The sequence below is a fragment of the Physeter macrocephalus genome, chromosome 9 (assembly GCF_002837175.3).
Source record: "Physeter macrocephalus isolate SW-GA chromosome 9, ASM283717v5, whole genome shotgun sequence".
Classification (NCBI taxonomy): domain Eukaryota; kingdom Metazoa; phylum Chordata; class Mammalia; order Artiodactyla; family Physeteridae; genus Physeter; species Physeter macrocephalus.
In genome coordinates this window covers 101,126,490-101,145,117 of record NC_041222.1, presented here as the reverse complement: position 1 = coordinate 101,145,117, position 18,628 = coordinate 101,126,490, and positions in this window count along the sequence as shown.

Sequence of the window (18,628 nt, the reverse complement as noted above, 5' to 3'; positions counted from 1 at the left end):
AAAGACTTGCAGAGAGCTGGCCCTGACATTCCTGTCCGGAGAACCAGCACCTTGACTGCCTATCCCCAAACATCTCGCACGTGAGGATTCACCCTGATGTGTTAAGTGGCCATTCTTCTGTGTCTGTTACTAACAGCCAGCTATAGCCAGCTATTAGTAATACATACGGTCCAAGAACATCTTGCTTTCCTCTGAGAACTGACATTTTTTTCCCTTTTGATAATCAGAGCAAAGCACTTAACCTCTTGCTCTGGCTGCCAGAAATCTTAGTGCCAAGTTTTGATAGTTAATCATAGCAGTTGTGGTGCTTTTCATCATTGTTCCACATGTTCTCGGATGCACTCTTAACTGTTTTTCTCTTCCTATTTCTGCCTCTCTGAAAACTCTCTATAAACTTATTTGAAAAGAGAAAAGACATACGGATTTAATTTTTAATGGATTTATTTGCAGCTCTTCATAAGAATTATATAAAATCCCCTAGATATGTAACTTGATCCTTTTTATGGTTGATCCTCTTATTGTTCTGGATATCAGATGTCATTAGTCATTAAACTAAAGAAACATTTTAAGCATGTATGCTTCACCAGGCCCCAGGCTAATGTCAGGGAGAGGGAAGTAAACTACAGTTATGGACCTACTGCTCATACAGTTTATAGGATCAAGTACACCTTACAAATGATTTGTTTTACTTTTATCAGTTAGAACAATTAAGTGAATATTTAAACCAAGATCTCACTCAAGTTTACTGTAAATTGATGCTGACTATTAAATACTTGAAAAATAAAATTGAAAGTTTGTTTTTTTTTTTTTTCTGAAAACATCAGAAGGTAGAGCTCCCACTTGTATCCTGATTTCTTCTTCTATCTTGATTTCAACTTTGGTCTCATGAATGCTAATGATTTGGGGTTAGCTTTCGTGAACTCACATCTTTATTAATATTCAATGCCATATTATTCCAAAGATAAAAACTGAAAACTGTACTTAGTGAAAGCATTTTAAGAGCACTATCTGAGCTGGTGATCTACACAGGGACAGCATTCCCTGTGTACCTTGTTACTTGAAATGTACCCTGAAGTAGGAAGAATATACATAAAAGGGATGATTTGTTCTCCAGAGTAATGAAATGCTATTGTTTGAAAATAGGGCAGTAAATATAAACTGAATGAATGCACAAATAAAAATGCAGAGTGTTAAAAAAAAAACCTGCAGTTAATCCAGAACCCAAATAAACAGAGCCAGAAGTTGGATCTTAACACTGTATAATGATGATGTTTTCAGTACACAGCAGAATACTCAGGTTTCTTTGGAGATACCAAACAAAGATTAAATTCGGCTCATTAAAGAGTTGTTATAAGCATTTCTTATAAAGTTTCAAAAGTCTATTTTTTGAAAGTTGGTAATTCATGTGATAAATACTTTTCAATAAACCAGAATATCAGTTCTGTAAGCTATCTCTATTTTTAAAGTTTATATTCACTGCAAGAATATTTACCTAAACATATCCTAGAAGATCCACTGTTTTCTTTTTTAATATTAGCCTTCCTTTTAACTGTAGCGAACACAGTCATTTCCAAATGGAGGAGGCAAATACCTTGCACGAACACTTGTCCCCTTCAAGGCGGATTAGGCAAATGTTCCACCACAGCTTCTTAGAAAGCCGCACATCATCTGGGCTTTTTGCCACCTCTGCATTTTGCTCAGTAGAAACAGCATCTGCTCAGTTGTTTCTAGATTGCTGAGGAATGTGCTTACACAAGTTTGGAGAAGAACAAAGCTTCTTGTGCGCTCTCTCAATTGGGGGTGAGCTAGCAGCCCTCAATACTTTGATGCTTGAATAGGAAATTGCATATTAACTGATGGCAGGGGACATGTTCCATTCCTAGAACAGGATAGAATATGCAAAACATCCTATTTAGTGTAGTGTGGTTAAAAGAGCATAGGGCCGTGTAGATGACTGACCGTGTTTTTAGGGCCTGCTCTGTCGCAGAAAATTATGTGACCATCCATCAAATAGAATGTCTCACCTACGTTACAAAACTAGTAGGAAAATGAGATGTGAAAGAGATAAGGAAAGATCTTAAAGATGCAGATTCCTCTGTAAATACTGACTGACCACAGGGATCCCATGGAACCTCATCCTTCACACAAGGATGGCTTAGAAAACCCACACTTTCCAAATGAGTTCTCCCTCCTTCACTCTGCCTTTCCCTAGATAAATCCTCAAACTGATTTGCCTTGAAGGTTTAGACACATTGTCTGACCCCTTTCTCTCAATGTTTCACAAACTCTCCCTTGTCTTTTCACCTGCCACTAATATATTCCAGATACTATAATGACCCAAGACATGCCCATTTAGTCAGAAAATTGCAGATGCTGACTTCAATTCAGTTCCAGTTATTTCCCAAAAATTTAATCATTCTTTTGTCAGTGTAAGAACTCTTTAGACTATAAGAACCTTCAGCTCCCAATTACTTACTGCCCTTTTATGCCTAAATAAGTGGTTGTCAACTAGGTTTCCTTTCTTAGTGATGGTTAAAGTTTTTTAAGATACATGGTCTCATAAGACTGAAAGGCTGGAAGACATCTATATTTTTCCTAAGTGTCAGTTCATCATTTTTTAAGCAATATCATAATAGATATAATCAAAGATTTGACATGGAGACTTCCTGCCTGAGTTAATACTAATTAGTTTTCATATTTGAATACTGAGGAATGGGGTCCTCAGGGATTATATTTGGCCAAACACAGAAAAACAAACAATTTTTACTAACATCGCTCCTTTAAACATTTTCACTCATTATCTCTTATTTTTCATTTAAACAAATTATATTGACTATATCTCAAAGTCTCAGAGCCTCAATAAGAAGGGTAGAAAAAATATTGTACAAAGATATCCAGAGAGTAATTGTCACATTGATGACCTCGGAAGAAGCCTACCTTGGGCTTTTCAGGGAACTTAGACCACTGCTTCCTGGGTCAAGGTGTCCTTTTAAAGGCAGACTGAGGCAGAGGAGTTCCTCTCTTGCTTTAATTTCTTTCTGTCACTGCCTCTCCCATGCGGGAATCATGCTCCGCTCTCCTGACTACTACGATTATATCTTTGAATGCTACCAGGTCTCACCTGAGGAATCAGTATATCCTGGGAGCATTTCTATACTGGGTACCCTGTTGGGACAGGAGGTAAGAAAAAGAAAAAGGAAAGGAGCTGGTTTACAAATGGTTCCCTTCACAGGAGATTAAGTTCAAATATAACCTGAAATGTGAAGATTTCAGTTTATTCAAACTGACAGACCTTCCACTGTAGCATTTTTGTATGCTAATAACTGGCCAAATTATCTTTATGAAAAACAAAGGAGCATTTCCACTTAGATAAGTCAAATCCCTTGTGTTTGTGAAATTTCCAGAGAGTTAATCATGCCTAGATTTAGCTATGCTCTTTTAAATAATGTATGCACAATAACATAAAATTAGCAGCAGGTTACAAATTCAGCCAGCAAATTGATTAACTCTACCCAGATGCTACATTTTGCATCAGAAATTACTTTGAAGAAAACTAGGACAGAAATATTGAACCAGGAAATAATATTTTGCAGAAGATTATGTATGGAATAAAATCCATGTTGGAATACTTAAACCCAAACCATTCGTATTAGTACAATATTTATATTAGTACAATATTCAGTCAGGCAAAAGATTGTTGTGTCTAAACTGTCGGCTGTTTTGCAGTGAAGTGTGGCCATATGTAAAAACATTGTTTGAGATTCCAAAACATTATTTCTCTCTTTTGCATCAGGTCCAAATGCACCCTATCATCTGTGCATACGCTTGAGCATTCCTACCCCCCAATATGATCAATATCATCCCATCAAACCAAACTATGCCGTACATCTCATTTGAAGTACATTTGATAAAATATATTTTATAATTCCAGTCTTCATATTATTTCATATTAACAACAAAAAAAAAAACAGGAAAAAGAAATGATCTTTTCAAATGACTTACGGTCAAGAAAACATGCCCCTTTTACCTATTGGAAAGTATAAATACAGAAACCACACCCAATTTCATAACCTGTCAACAGCGCTGATACCTGCACCCCATGCCTTTCTTTATACCTTGTGAACATTAATGGGTGAGGAATGTATAGAATGAAGAGCATTAGCTCTCTGAGAACAAAATATATTTTAATAGCTATTGAAAGTAGAACAGGAAAAATGAAGGAAATAGGTTATGCAGAAGAGATTAAATTTCATCAGATTTCTTGGTTATCACATATAAATAACTAAATCCATTTTATGTAAATCAAAGTCCAATCTGAAATATGCTTCTTTATCCATTCATCTGTCAATGGTCGCTTAGGATAAAGAAGATGTGGCACATATATACAATGGAATATTAGCCATAAAAAGAAATGAAATTGAGTTATTTGTAGTGAGGTGGATGAACACAGAGTCTGTCATACAGAGTGAAGTAAGTCAGAAGGAGAAAAACAAATACTGTATGCTAACATATATATGGAATTTTTTTTAAAAAAATGGTTCTGGGGGCTTCCCTGGTGGCGCAGTGGTTGCGCGTCCGCCTGCCGATGCAGGGGAACCGGGTTCGCGCCCCGATCTGGGGGGATCCCACATGCCGCGGAGCGGCTGGGCCCGTGAGCCATGGCCGCTGAGCCTGCGCGTCCGGAGCCTGTGCTCCGCAACGGGAGAGGCCACAACAGAGGGAGGCCCGCATACCACCAAAAATAAAAAAAAATAATAATAATAAAAAAAAATAAAAAAAATAAAAATGGTTCTGGGACTTCCCTGGTGGCACAGTGGTTAGGAATCTGCCTGCCAATGCAGGGAACGCGGGTTCGATCCCTGGTCTGGGAAGATCCCACATGCCACAGAGCAACTAAGCCTGTGTGCCACGACTACTGAGCCTGCGCTCTAGAGCCCACGAGCCACAACTACTGAAGCCCGTGCACCTAGAGGCCATGCTTGGCAATGAGAGGAGCCACCATAATGAGAAGCCTGCGCACCGCAAGGAAGAGTAGCCCCCACTCACCGCAACTAGAGAAAGCCCGCGCGCAGCAACAAAGACCTAATGCAGACAAAAATAAATAAATAAAATAAAATAAATAAATTTATTTTAAAAATGGTTCTGATAAACCCAGGGGCAAGACAGGAATAAAGACGCAGACGTAGAGAATGGACTTGAGGACACGGGGGAGGGGGAAGGGTAAGCTGGGACGAAGTGAGAGAGTGGCATGGACATATATACACTACGAAATGTAAAACAGATAGCTAGTGGGAAGCACCCGCATAGCACAGGGAGATAGCTCATGCTTTGTGACCACCTAGAGGGGTGGGATAGGGAGGGTGGGAGGGAGACGCAAGAGGGAAGAGATATGGGGATATATGTATATATATAGCTGATTCACTTTGTTATACAGCAAAAAGTAACACAACATTGTAAAGCAATCATACTCGAATAAAGACGTTAAAAAAAAAAAAAAAAGAAACACGCTTCTCTCCCAGAGTCTACCGTATATTGTGAAGTACATTCAAACACAGAGGAGAGAACATGGTTTGATTCTTGGTGTACTCTATATCTGTAAAATCTAAGCAGCACATGGAATGTGGAAAATGTGTAGGGAAGATGTCATGATTGAATGCAGAGGGAATCACTTGGGCTTAGTACTCAAGTCCCTACTATGGAGAAAGTGTGTTGTGGTTTTTTTTGCACGTATTTAAAGGTTTAACGTGACTGTCAATTTTGATTTTTTTTAAGTCAGGAGTAAACGCTTCTAGATTCCCTATCCCAGTGCATTTCATGGTAATATATTGGCATTCATTAATCCTGTGTTTTAAAATTTTCCTTTGTGCCCGTTTTTCTAAGGGTATTGGGATGCAGAGGGTAATTACAATTAAGGAAGTAGGCAAATTAATGTACTAAAATAATCAAAGGCCTCAATATTTTGTTATACATTTTCCATCTCAGAATCCCTTGAAAGCATTGTCCCTCCTTTCATTGTCAATAATAGTCATGTTATTTTCCACACTTTTCTATGAACTGCTGACAGATAAGTAAACCAAACAAGGTTTTAAAAATATTCTGAACTTCAGTTACTGTTTCCCAGTTCCAAGGTATGAAATGAAGTGCTTGCTTGAGGATCATGAATTTAATAACTTCAATGTACCCTAGAATGCCATCCAGGAAAATAATTAAAGTGTGCATTGCATCCTGAAAGCCAAGGAGAGCCTCTCAATGCTCTAGATAAAGCCAAGTTCAATTTCCAAAATCCAAGTTAGTTAGGCTTGGTATAAGCATGCCAAACCTCTTAATCTTCATGATCTTTGGGGATTTTTTTTGTTGATAAATAGAGAATTAGTGACACAGTGTCTGAATTGCTACGAATCCTTCCCACAATTCAAAAAATAGCTAAAAGCAAATAATATCAATGATAAAAGTGGGTCAGTAACGCTATGCTTGATCGTGAAGGACTATAAATAAATACTATTTTGCAAACATTTTCTCTCTGTTGTGAAAGAAAATTGAATGTCTGCTGACGTTAAAGCAATCTGAAATACAATTTGTAGGCTCTAGATCTGATTTAGTAGCATGTACACAAACATCTTTAGGCCAGGATAAAGATTTATTTCAGTGTGCGTCCAGCTAACTCGTTTTTTTTCCCTTGACAAATTGTAGTTTTGCCCTGACTTTCTGAGAATAACTGGGATGCAAAAATTAGTGTTTACTTGGGTAGTGAGTTGACTCTATCACTGAAAATAAATGGCCTACTTTTCTTGTTAAAGCCTTCACAGATCTATACAATAAAATATGTTTATAGGTCACTGAGTGGATGGTAGAGTCCCTGTGAAATCTCAGAGTTAAAAATAAAAGTGACTTTTCTCAAAATAAGTATTGAAGTTCAAAAGAGATACACATTTTTTTTCTTTTCTTTAATTGTTTTTAGAGTATATTTGATTTAAAATGTTGTGTTAGTTTCTGCTGTACAGCAAAGTGAATCAGTTACACATATACATGTATCCACTCTTTTTTAGATTCTTTTTCCATATGTCATTACAGAGTATTGAGTAGAGTTCCCTGTGCTATATAACAGGTTCTTATTAGTTATCTATTTTATATAGAGTAGTGTGTATATGTCAATCCCAATTTCCCAATTTATCCCTCCCTTTCCCTTTCCCTTTCTCCCCTGGTAACTACAAGTTTCTTTTCTACATCTGTGACTCAACTTCTGTTTTGTAAATAAGTTCATTGGTATCGTTTTTTTAGATTCCACATATGAGAGATATCATGTGATGTTTGTCTTTCTCTGACTTACTTCATCCAGTATGACAATCTCTAGGTCCATCCATGTTGCTGCAAATGACATTATTTTGTTCTTTTTAATGGCTAAGTAATATTCCGTTGTATGTATGTACCATATCTTCTTTATCCATTCATCTGTCATTGGACATTTAGGTTGCTTCCATGTCCTGGCTGTTGTAAATAGTGCTGCAGTGAACATTGGGGTGCATGGCTCTTTTTGAATTATGGTTTTATCTGGATATATGCCCAAGACTTGGATTGCAGGATCATATGGTAGCTCTATTTTTAGTTTTTTAAGGAACCTCCATACTGTTCTCCATGATGGTTGTACCAATTTACATTCCCAGCAACAGTGTAGGAGGGTTCCCTTTTTCCCACACTCTCTCCAGCATTTATTACTTGTAGACTTTTTGATGATGGCCATTCTGACTAATGTGAGGTAATACCTCATTGTAGTTTTGATTTGCATTTCTCTAATAATTAATGATGTTGAGAATCTTTTCATGTGCTTTTTGGCCATCTGTATGTCTTCTTTGGAGAAACATCCAAAGATTTAGATCTTCTGCCCATTTCTTGATTGGGTTGTTTATTTTTTTGACATTGAGCTGCATAAGCTGTTTATATATTTTGAAAATTAATCCCTTGTCGGTCGCTTCGTTTGCAAATACTTTCTCCCATTCAGTGGGTTTTCTTTTCATTTTGTTTATGGTTTCCTTTGCTGTGCAAAAGCTTTTAAGTTTAATTGGGTTCCATTTTTGTTTTTATTTTCATTACTCTAGGAGGTGGATCAAAAAAGATCTTGCTGCAATTTATGTCAGAGAGTGTTCTGCCTATGTTTTCCTCTAAGAGTTTTATAGTATCTGGCCTTACATCTAGGTTTTTAATCCATTTTGAGTTTATTTTTGTGTACGGTATTAGGGAGTGTTCTAATTTCCTTCTTTTACATGTAGTTGCCCATTTTTCCCAGAACCACTTATTGAAGACACTGTCTTTTCTCCATTGTATAGTCTTGCCTCCTTTGTCATAGATTAGGTTGCCATAGGTACTTGGATATATCTCTGGACTTTCTATCCTGTTCCATTGATCTATATTTATTTCTGTGCCAATACTATGCTGTTTTGATTACTGTAGCTTTATTAGTATAGTCTGAAGTCAGGGAGCCTGATTCCTCCAGCTCTGTTTTTCTTTCTCAGGATTGCTTTGGCTGAGATACACATATGAATGTCATTTTAAAACCAGGAATAAATAGATATTATCAAAGGCCTCAATTTAGTTTTGTTTTCCATTAGAAATGGACAATCTCTTTTTTTTTATAACATCTTTATTGCAGTATAACTGCTTTTTTTTAAAATAAATTTATTTTATTTTTGGCTGCATTGGGTCTTCATTGCTGCGCGCAGTGAGGGCGGGCTACTCTTCGTTGCAGTGTGCGGGCTTCTCGGTGCGGTGGCTTTTCTTGTGCGGAGCACAGGCTTTAGGTGGGCAGGCTTCAGTAGTTGTGGCTCACGGGCTCTAGAGCGCAGGCTCAGTAGTTGTGGCTCACGGGCTTAGTTGTTCCACGGCATGTGGGATCTTCCCAGACCAGGGCTCGAACCCGTGTCCCCTGCACTGGCAGGTGGATTCTTAAACCACTGCGCCACCAGGGAAGCCTGACAATCTCTCTTTTAAACAAAAAATCAAACTGAGACACTGAAGCTTTATACAATGATAGACGTTAGTATTTTAATTTAGTGTGTGTTTGATTGTTTGCTTGTTTAACGTGGGAAATTGGAACCTGCTGGTAGGAGAGGTCAGATGAGAAAGTCGATGTCACTGGGAGAAAACTGAAAAAAAGCTAAAGTAGTGGTACCCCAGCACCAGAGGCTCACAGGAGAAACAAAGGAAGGTAAGGAGAGAGAGAAGGAAAGCAAAGCAAAGTCACTGAGGATGATTCAAATTAAACCTCTAGGTTTCCGCTGTATGAGAATTGTTCTACCTGAAGTACACAGAGAAGGACCAAATGCACTTACTGGTGACCCAGACACAAGGTTGAGTGTATTAAGAAACACATCAGGCAAAGATGAGGTCTTTTCACTGTAACCTGATTTTTACCTACTGGCTGTGGCAGTTTTGGACAAGTTGCTCAAACTCTCTGAGCCTCAATGGCCTAATTTATAAAAAGGGGTGTATGTGGGTGTAAAATAAGCCATCTGGAGGATGCCAATAGCATTGTTATTAGGCTTGTGTTAGCAAATGGAAAAAGAGCTAGCCAGTGTTACCTACTCTTATTAATAACATCAGCAGTTAAACTCCTCTCCTCTTTTCCCTCCTTGTTGGTGAGAAGCTTCTTCCATTTCCTTTGGTTTCTGTTTGTCAATTTACACCTGTCACAGGTGTGCTGATCTCATGTTGACAGTATTCACTTTCTCTCCATTTTAGCCACCCATACTTAGAACAGACAGTCTTTCTAAAACTGTGGTCATGACTGCTGGCAGCAGAAATCACCCAGATGTGTGCTTTCAGTGGGTGTTTATGTGCCCATCCCAAAATGACTGAATCTAAATCTCTGTGGCTGAGACTTAGAAATATGCTTTCATAGCAAATGCTCGGATTATTTTAACTGCAGTTTGGAAACCACATTTCATTCTCTGACTTGTCCTTTGACCTATCTGACCGAATCCGACCTCATCACTTATCCTTTCTTCACTTTGAATAACTATTCATAATATATATCTTTTACCTTTTGCTGGCCATTTCAGCACATAGACTGCTCTTCACCCTTTTTTCAGCCATCTGACGAGGAATCCGGCTCCTGGCCAGAGTAACTGTGTGTGATTTTTCAGGCCTGAACAGAGGCAATTACAGAGGCTTTCCTGACAGGCCTCACGGGGGAGAGCTGCCCTCCCCCAGCAGGCTCTGTGCATAGCCTGTGCACTGCACGCTCTGAGGGAGTGGCAGGCCTTCCTGGCTGGCCTTGCTCTTCTGCAGATCTGCATTCCTGGCCCAGTGCCTTCCTTCAAGGGCTGCTTTATTTGGGGCCTTCCATAGAGGCCGTACTTAGACACCTCTGTGAAAACCTCCTTACAGGGGAAAGTGGGGAAAACTTGAAGACACATCTCTGTATTCTAGCTCAGGGCTCAGGACTGCTAACTCTATCCCCTCTCTCTCTCCTGGGCCCCCAGGTTAAGAAAACCTCTGGAACCTTTTGTTTGAGGCTCCCTCAGCAATGAGATGATCCTTACTTTTGCGCTGATCCACCTGCCCTAAACCAGGGGCCCTCAAACATGGGAAAAAGGGAGCAGGGTGGGAGTTGGAGCTTTCTCCGGGTTAGCCTCTTGTGGACACTATCACAGTAAATGATTAAAGGCTTGACTGTTACTTTCATTTTTGGCTCATTTTTAATTGGCTGCTCTGACACCTGGCAGCTCATCTCTCTCTCTCCAGTTCAGCTGAGCTCCTGATATCACCATGCTCCAACTCTTCTGCAACTCTTCCCAAATTTGTTATTTAGTATTAGAGGACATCTGGGGAAAAACAAAACTTTAAAAAAGAATTAATCCTGGTGGAACCTAACTGTTTTCCTTCCCAGAGCCTACATGGGGCTGCGGACAGCTGCAGGAAAAGCATACCACTGTCCAGACCTTTGAAACTGCAACTTGATCAGCACCACCCTCAACCAGGCCATCAACATGGCCAGCAATCCTGCTACTTCCTCCTTAGTCCTGCTATGTCAGCCATCATCCCCTGGTTTATAGTTTCCACCATATCCAACTTCTAACCTCACTGTTTCCCCTGTGGGTCCCAGAAGATTCTGTGATTCACAGCTAATAAAATAGGAACCAAAGGACAAAAACTTCCTCAACTTCCCGCCACCAATCTTAAAACCCATCTTTCCCACCTTCCCTTGTTTACGGTGAAGTCTCCCTTCTGTTTTCAACACATAATATCGTTACCTGTGCTCTACTCATTATTTCCCACCTTCTCAAGGACTTTATTATATTGATATTTCCCCCTCTTTCCTGCGTTGACAAACCTCTTGTACTCTGCAGGCTGCTTGACATTAACCTTTAAACATCCTCAGATTTCTTCCCACTTTAAAAAGAAAAATAAAAAATAAGCAGCCCCACATCTCCCCCTAGCTAGAAGTAATTCTTTCAACTATTTGGAAATTCTAGCCTATAGCTAGCTCTACTTTCTTGCTATTTAGTACTTGAAATGTAGCTGGTGCAACTAAGAAAGTGATTTTTTAAATTATTTCATTTTGATTAATTTCTGCTTCAATTTAAACAGGCATAAGTGGCTAGTGGCTATCATATCAGACAGGCAGACCCAGATAAACACTGAAACTTACATTTCAAAGCTTATCATGACAGCATAACTAGCAATGACAGTAATATCTCAATATAAACAGAAGTTACCTTTTAAGACCTTAGTTATGATATGAAACAGACATAAAATGAGAAATTGACAGTAACACAATAATAGTAGGGGACTTTAACACCCCACTTACATCAGTGGACAGATCATCCAGACAGAATATCAATAAGGAAACACTGGCCTTAAATAATACATTAGACCAAACGGACTTAATTGATTTTTATTGTTCATTCCACCCAAAAGCAGAAGAATACACGTTCTTTTCAAGTTTGCATGAACATTCTCCAGGATAGATCACATGCTAGGCCATAAAACAAGCCTCATTAAATTTAAGAAAATTTAATTTCTATCAAGCATCTTTTCCAACTACAATGCTATGAGAGTAGAAATCAACTACAAGAAAAAATAACTGCAAAAAACACAAGCATGTGGAGGCTAAACCATATGCTACTAAACAACCAAAGCATCACTGAAGAAATCAAAGAGGAAATCGAAAAATACCTAGAGACAAATGAAAACAAAAACACAATGATCCAAAACCTATGGGATGCAGCAAAGGCAGTTCTAAGAGGGACGTGTATTGTGATATGAGCTTACCTTAGGAAACAAGAAAAAATCTCAAGTCAACTATGTAACCTTACACCTAAAGCAACTAGAGAAAGAATAAACAAAACCCAAAGTCAGTGGAAGTAAAGATCAGAGCAGAGATAAATGAAATAGAGACTAAAAAAACGGTAGTAAAGATCAATGAAACTAAAACCTGGTTCCTTGAAGAGATAAACAAAATTGATAAACCTTTAGCCAGACTCATCAAGAAAAAAAGAGAGAGGGCCCAAATCAATAAAATCAGAAATGAAAAAGGAGAATTGACAATTGACACCACAGAAAAACAAAGGATCATAAGAGACTAATAGTATGAGCAACTATATGGCAATGAGATGGACAACCTAGAAAAGATGGGCAAATTCTTAGAAAGATACTATCTCCCAAGACTGAACCAGGAGAAACAGAAAATATGAACAGACCAATTACCAGTACTGAAATTGAATCAGTAATTTAAAAACTCCCAACAAACAAAAGCTGGGACCAGATGGCATCACAAGTGATTCTACCAAGCATTCAGAGAAGAGTTAACATCTATCCTTCTGAAACTATTCCAGTTTAATTCATTTTTATGTCATTCTCTCCCACCTTCCAACTCTTGTCTCAACAGTCTATACAGAAAATAACTCCAGTATTTGCTTAGTGACCCTAAGACTAGCAATGGCTAAGTGATATTAACAATAAGCATGAAATAATTTTTAAAAGTCATAATCAGATATCTTACTAGGAAAATGGAATACAAATTGCATGAGCAAAGCTGATGCTGTGCTACTCATGAACTTGGGAAGAACAGTAATCCTGAGAAGAGCTGCCCTGAGATGCACTCAGCAGAGCAACTATTAACAAACTACACGTAAGCATTTTCCCACCAGCAGACATGGAGGCCGTTTTGTGAGCAGCTCTAAGAGAAGCTCACTGAGAGTTCAGGGATATTTTTCAGAACTGAGTTCACACTATATCACAGCATATACTCTATGAGGACCCTTGGGAAAAATTCCCTTCAGTGTAAGAACCAGACGTACTTCTGAAAAATTAGTTTCCTTTTCTTTTATGGACATTAAGTATTGTGTAAATGATCTTGTTTGCCCAGTTGTGGGGTTTTTTTGGGTTTTTTGGCGGTACGCGGGCCTCTCACTGTTGTGGCCTCTCCCACTGCAGAGCACAGGCTCCGGACGCGCAGGCTCAGCGACCATGGCTCACGGGCCCAGCCGCTCCGCGGCATGTGGGATCTTCCCAGACCGGGGCACGAACCCGTGTCCCCTGCATCGGCAGGCAGACTCAACCACTGTGCCACCAGGGAAGCCCTGCCCAGTTTTTTGTAAGAAATCCTGAAGCCAGTTTCTCAATTCACCATCAGCAGACATAGCTGCCCTGCATGTTTTATTTTTGTGATAAAAGCACATTCTGGTTTTATCTTGTTTTTTAGCAAAAAAGAAAAATTGATTTTTTTCTTGATTTCCCCATTTCCTTGGTTAATTTTGGATGTCATAGTATCTCACTCTGCATAGTCTCTCAACACACAATCCAATTTAAACATACATATTTGTCTTCTCTTCTCCTAGAGACCCACAGTTCCTATTTACATTAATTAAATATTTCAGATAAATAAAATAAATCAATGATGCAGTTATTTTAACATTCTGTTGCACCAGGAAATACACAAACAGTAAAATAAATGAGTTCAACCCTGATAAAACTCTTATTGTGTTACTGCTAGTGCAAAAGCAAAACAGAAAATGCTACCCACCAGCATTTATGCATAAATATCATCTATTCATTAGGTAATTTATTTCTTCAAATGCTTTGCCTAAATAAGTTAACTGAGCTCAGAAAACCGAATAGTTTGAGAAACAAGTCAGGTGTATCTCAGGCATCAAATACCATACAAAACAAAACACGCTTAGGCTAAGCAAACCAAGAGCCAGAGGCAAGCTCTTGTGAATTAATTTCTCTCTGTGCCAAAGGAAGGAGAAGATTTTCTTTTAAGCACTGTGATGAGGGGAAAGGAGGGTAGTAAGACAAGCTTACACGTCCACAAAGATTGTTCAGCGTCAATGAGAATTATGCCATGCCTAGACAGTAATACTATCTCTATGCCTTCAATGCTTTCAAGCACTATAAAGCTGGAAAAAAATATTTACTAAAATAAAACATGAGAAGTGAAAGATATTTGCTCAGTTGTGTGACAATTAAGTTACTCAACACATTGATGGTGACAATATGTATCTTGAATGTTGCACTTTTCCCACAATATATGGAAAAGTTTTAGGGGAGTAAATATTTATATAAATACTCTCTTCTGTGGAGTACTGCAGAGGAAATGTAAGCAGGCATAGCTTTCCACGATCAAATTTTCCTTGTGTCTTCTCTTATTTCTAACAACTGCTGCTACCACCACCACCTTCCCACGAGGGCGATCTTTTTGACTAGTTGTATGTAAATTCCATTTTTCCTTGGTTTAGCTAAGGAAGATTTAGCTAAGGAATTCTCTAAAAGATTCTTACTATTAAATTCAAGGAACATAATACAAGATGAAATAAAACAGAATTACAAAAATAATAAAACAAACAAACAACAAACTTCAGAAGTCCAGAAACATAACTGTTGACAAAGAATCTATTTATTTTCATTCCATGATAAATCAAGTTCAAGCAAAAATCAAAAAATGCTCTGGCATGCAGAAGTTTACAGGTTTATTTCCCTCATGAAACTCTCTCTAGGGGTTTCACTCAGTACAGTCAAACTCCTTCATAGGTTTTTCATAAGCTGGCCCCAATACACCTCTCCAGCTTACCCCAACTGTGTCACTTTCCTTGCCTTATCAGCTGTTCCTTCTCTCACGAGAAATCCTGACACCTACTCTCACCAGAAAAAAATGTCAAGTCCATAACACCTTATGTGAGATGCTTTCCTTGAAATTCCATGGCAGAGGTTATGTCACCACTTTTTGAATATAATTTCCATATTTATTTACTCCTCATTATAATGCATTTTCCTCAGTAGTTGCTTTGAAGATTGTCTGCCCTACCAAACTATAAGCTCATTATCCTACATGTGAATTATCTTTCTATTCTCAGGAATTAACAAACTAGCTGACCCACTGTAACATGTCCTAAGTCTTTACTGAATTAGTAAAATTGAAATGTGGGATGCTTCAAATCCCAAAACAATTTTTTAAATCTTACTAATATTTTCCTGCTCATCACAATCATGTACTATTGAGTTTTGTTCCTCTTCCACTTCTTTTTACCAGTTTTATAAGCAAAATGTGTATTTCAATGATCATTAAAAGATAGGCACTGAATATAGCATATCATGCTATTTCAAAGTAATTCAGGTTAGGTATTTTTCACCTTGACATTACTTTGATCTTAAAAAGCTAATAAAAGGCTATATAATATCTGTAAATTGTATTTATTATAGAAAAGCAAAGGAGCAATATTATCTTATTTTTACTGGACACTACTTTTTAAAAAACCAAAAGGAATAATAATTACGAAAATGCTGATCTCAGCTTCATTTTATCTGCACGGACTTCCATCAAAGTCATATAAAACTATAAAAATTTACATTTGATAACAGTTAAGATGGAAGACAATGTCATAGAAATAATTTTAAAATGTAATCATTGTATTTCTTCAGGGTTTGGGAAGTGAAGTTATAAAAAAGTATATAAAATATCATGTTAAAATGAAAATCATTTTAGATAACAACTACACTTTTTTCAGATGAAATAATGAAATGAACTAAAAAATATACATTTTGTTCATCTAGAAATCAAGTTTCTCCCCACATTCTATTTATTGCATTACTTTCTGAACAGCCTTATCTCAATTTCAGGAATATAATTTATATTTTAAAAAATGAAAATGCCATGAGAGAAAGCATTCATAAATTGTATACGAAACAATCAATAAGAAAATATTTGTACAACATTTTCTACTTTGACAGATATGCAATATTTGAATATTGTCTCTGTGCTATCTCTCTTTTTAACATAGTCCAAGGATAACACTTTTTTTTTTTTTTTTTTTTTTTTGCGGTACGCGGGCCTCCCTCTGCAGTGGCCTCTCCCGTTGCGGAGCACAGGCTCCGGACGCGCAGGCGCGGCGGCCATGGCTCACGGGCCCAGCCGCTCCGCGGCACGCGGGATCCTCCCGGACCGGGGCGCGAACCTGGTTCCCCTGCATCGGCAGGCGGACGCGCAACCGCCGCGCCACCGGGGAAGCCCCTGTAGTTTTATATTTTAAGTCAGATTCCCCCCAGTCCAATTCTCCTAAGCTGAGACTCAGCCAAATCCATGTTTAGATTATCCTTCCATTGCTTTAGGATGTAATAATGATAGCCTTGGACAATTTTTAGGCTGGCATTAAATCTTACAGTTGTCCCTAGTCACACCAATGAAGGTGGAGAGGAAGGTAAAACATAAAAAACTGAGCCTCTTTAGCAGAGATGATTCTAGAGTTACTGATCAGTGTAAGTCTAATTACTTGCTGTGATACAAAACCACATGCAGTTTTCTGTCTACTTGGGACAACTGGATATCAATGACATCATCGTTGATGGCTTTACCTTCCCACATAAATACTGTAAAATTTTAGGCATTCCAAAAATATTCAGTAGTTGCACCTTCCTCAATTCACACATTACTGACCTGTTAAACCTTTTTAGACAAGAGAAACTGTTTGTGTGCTCATTAACTATATATTCAGGCTGCACAGTTGAGTTAAGGGATATATTAACTATGAAGTAAACACTTTTGATCTTGCCCTTAAGGTAGCGTAATAACTTTGCTGTACTAAATACGTAACCAGTTGTTTGCTCCCGCTTTATAATTTTGTCAATTGGCAGTACTGACCAGCATTGTTGCTGCAGTTTTTTTCTGATACGTTTTCAGCATAAAACTTTGTTCAGAATGAACATATTTCTACCAAGAAACCTGAAAATGTCTTGATCCACAACTTCCTAAATGTCCAAAATGTGCATTGAAATTTTGATACACAAAGTTTCCCCCTCCATCCCCTAAAGCTTAAAAAATTAAATCACAAGAGAAAAAGATGAGGGATGATCCATTTTTTCATGTCAGGAGTCTCGTATTTATTCTATTTGCATGTTTGTTCATTTATTCAGTAAATATTTATTGAGTTCCTGTTATGTACCGAACACTGGACTAGGTATCAGGGATATGGTGCTAAACTAAATGCAAACGCCCCCCACCCCTGTCCAGCTGAAGTTGCCATCTGATTAGACAGAGGTACTAAATCACTGATTTGTCAAACCAAATATACAATTTTAAATGATGGATATATTCTAAGAAGAAAAATAAATTAACAAAATAAAGAGGTATGGTTTAAATGTAGGGCTCAGGGAAAGCGTCACACATAGGTAATTCCTACTCTTGTTGAAGGTCTCTACGTATACACACGCTGTGCACACACACATATTTGTGTGTGTGTTTTAAAATGTGTAGAGATCATATATATAAATATGTATATGTGTATATATATAATATTTATGTACACACATAGATACTTTAACATAAGTAGGAGTTAGATGAGCGAAGGTGGAGAGAAGAGGGAGGAAGGAAGATACAGAATATTCAAGAGGCCTCGGGTCAGAAATAATTGACAGAAGGCAGGTGTGGCTGCAGCACAGAAAGAGCCCACAGGAGGTAAGCCCAGGACGGAGTACAAGGCCAGATTATGCAGAGCCTTATTGGCTGTATTAGTGATTTTAAATTTTATACTAATGCAATGGGAAGGCTCTGAAGGGTCTTAAAATAATAGAGCAGCAGGCTTCCTTTCACTGTAATGTATTAAATTATTAGGGCGGGCCTGGGAGGTAATTATGCAGGTGGGGAAACCAAGTATAAAATAGTAGAGACAAAACCTGGCGGTAGATGGCCAAGTTTTTTTATACAGAAAGAGTGAATAGAAACCAGAACTTTTTGAGGTAAAGACAGGAAATTGTTATGGATTGGTGAGAGGTGAAAGAAAAGTTTCTGGCAAGAGCAAGTGGATGGGTGGATTTTTGAGGAAACACAATGGAGAAGGGAAAGATTTGTAGGGACACTGTGACGAGTTGAGTACATCCCTGTTTATTAATTTGAGATGCCTGTGAGCCATCCAATAGAGATGTTGAGGGGGAAATTAAATGTCTAAGTCGAAAGTGCAAAAGAGAGGCTTGAGATTTACATGTGGGTTCTTCTGATTATGTTTAAAGTCAGAGAATAGATAAGATTGCCAAAGCTGAGAGTACTGATTGCAAGAGAAGACCCAGCATCAACTATAAAGGAACCTAACATATAGAATAAGGGTTCTCATGCAAATCAAAACTACAATGAGATATCATCTCA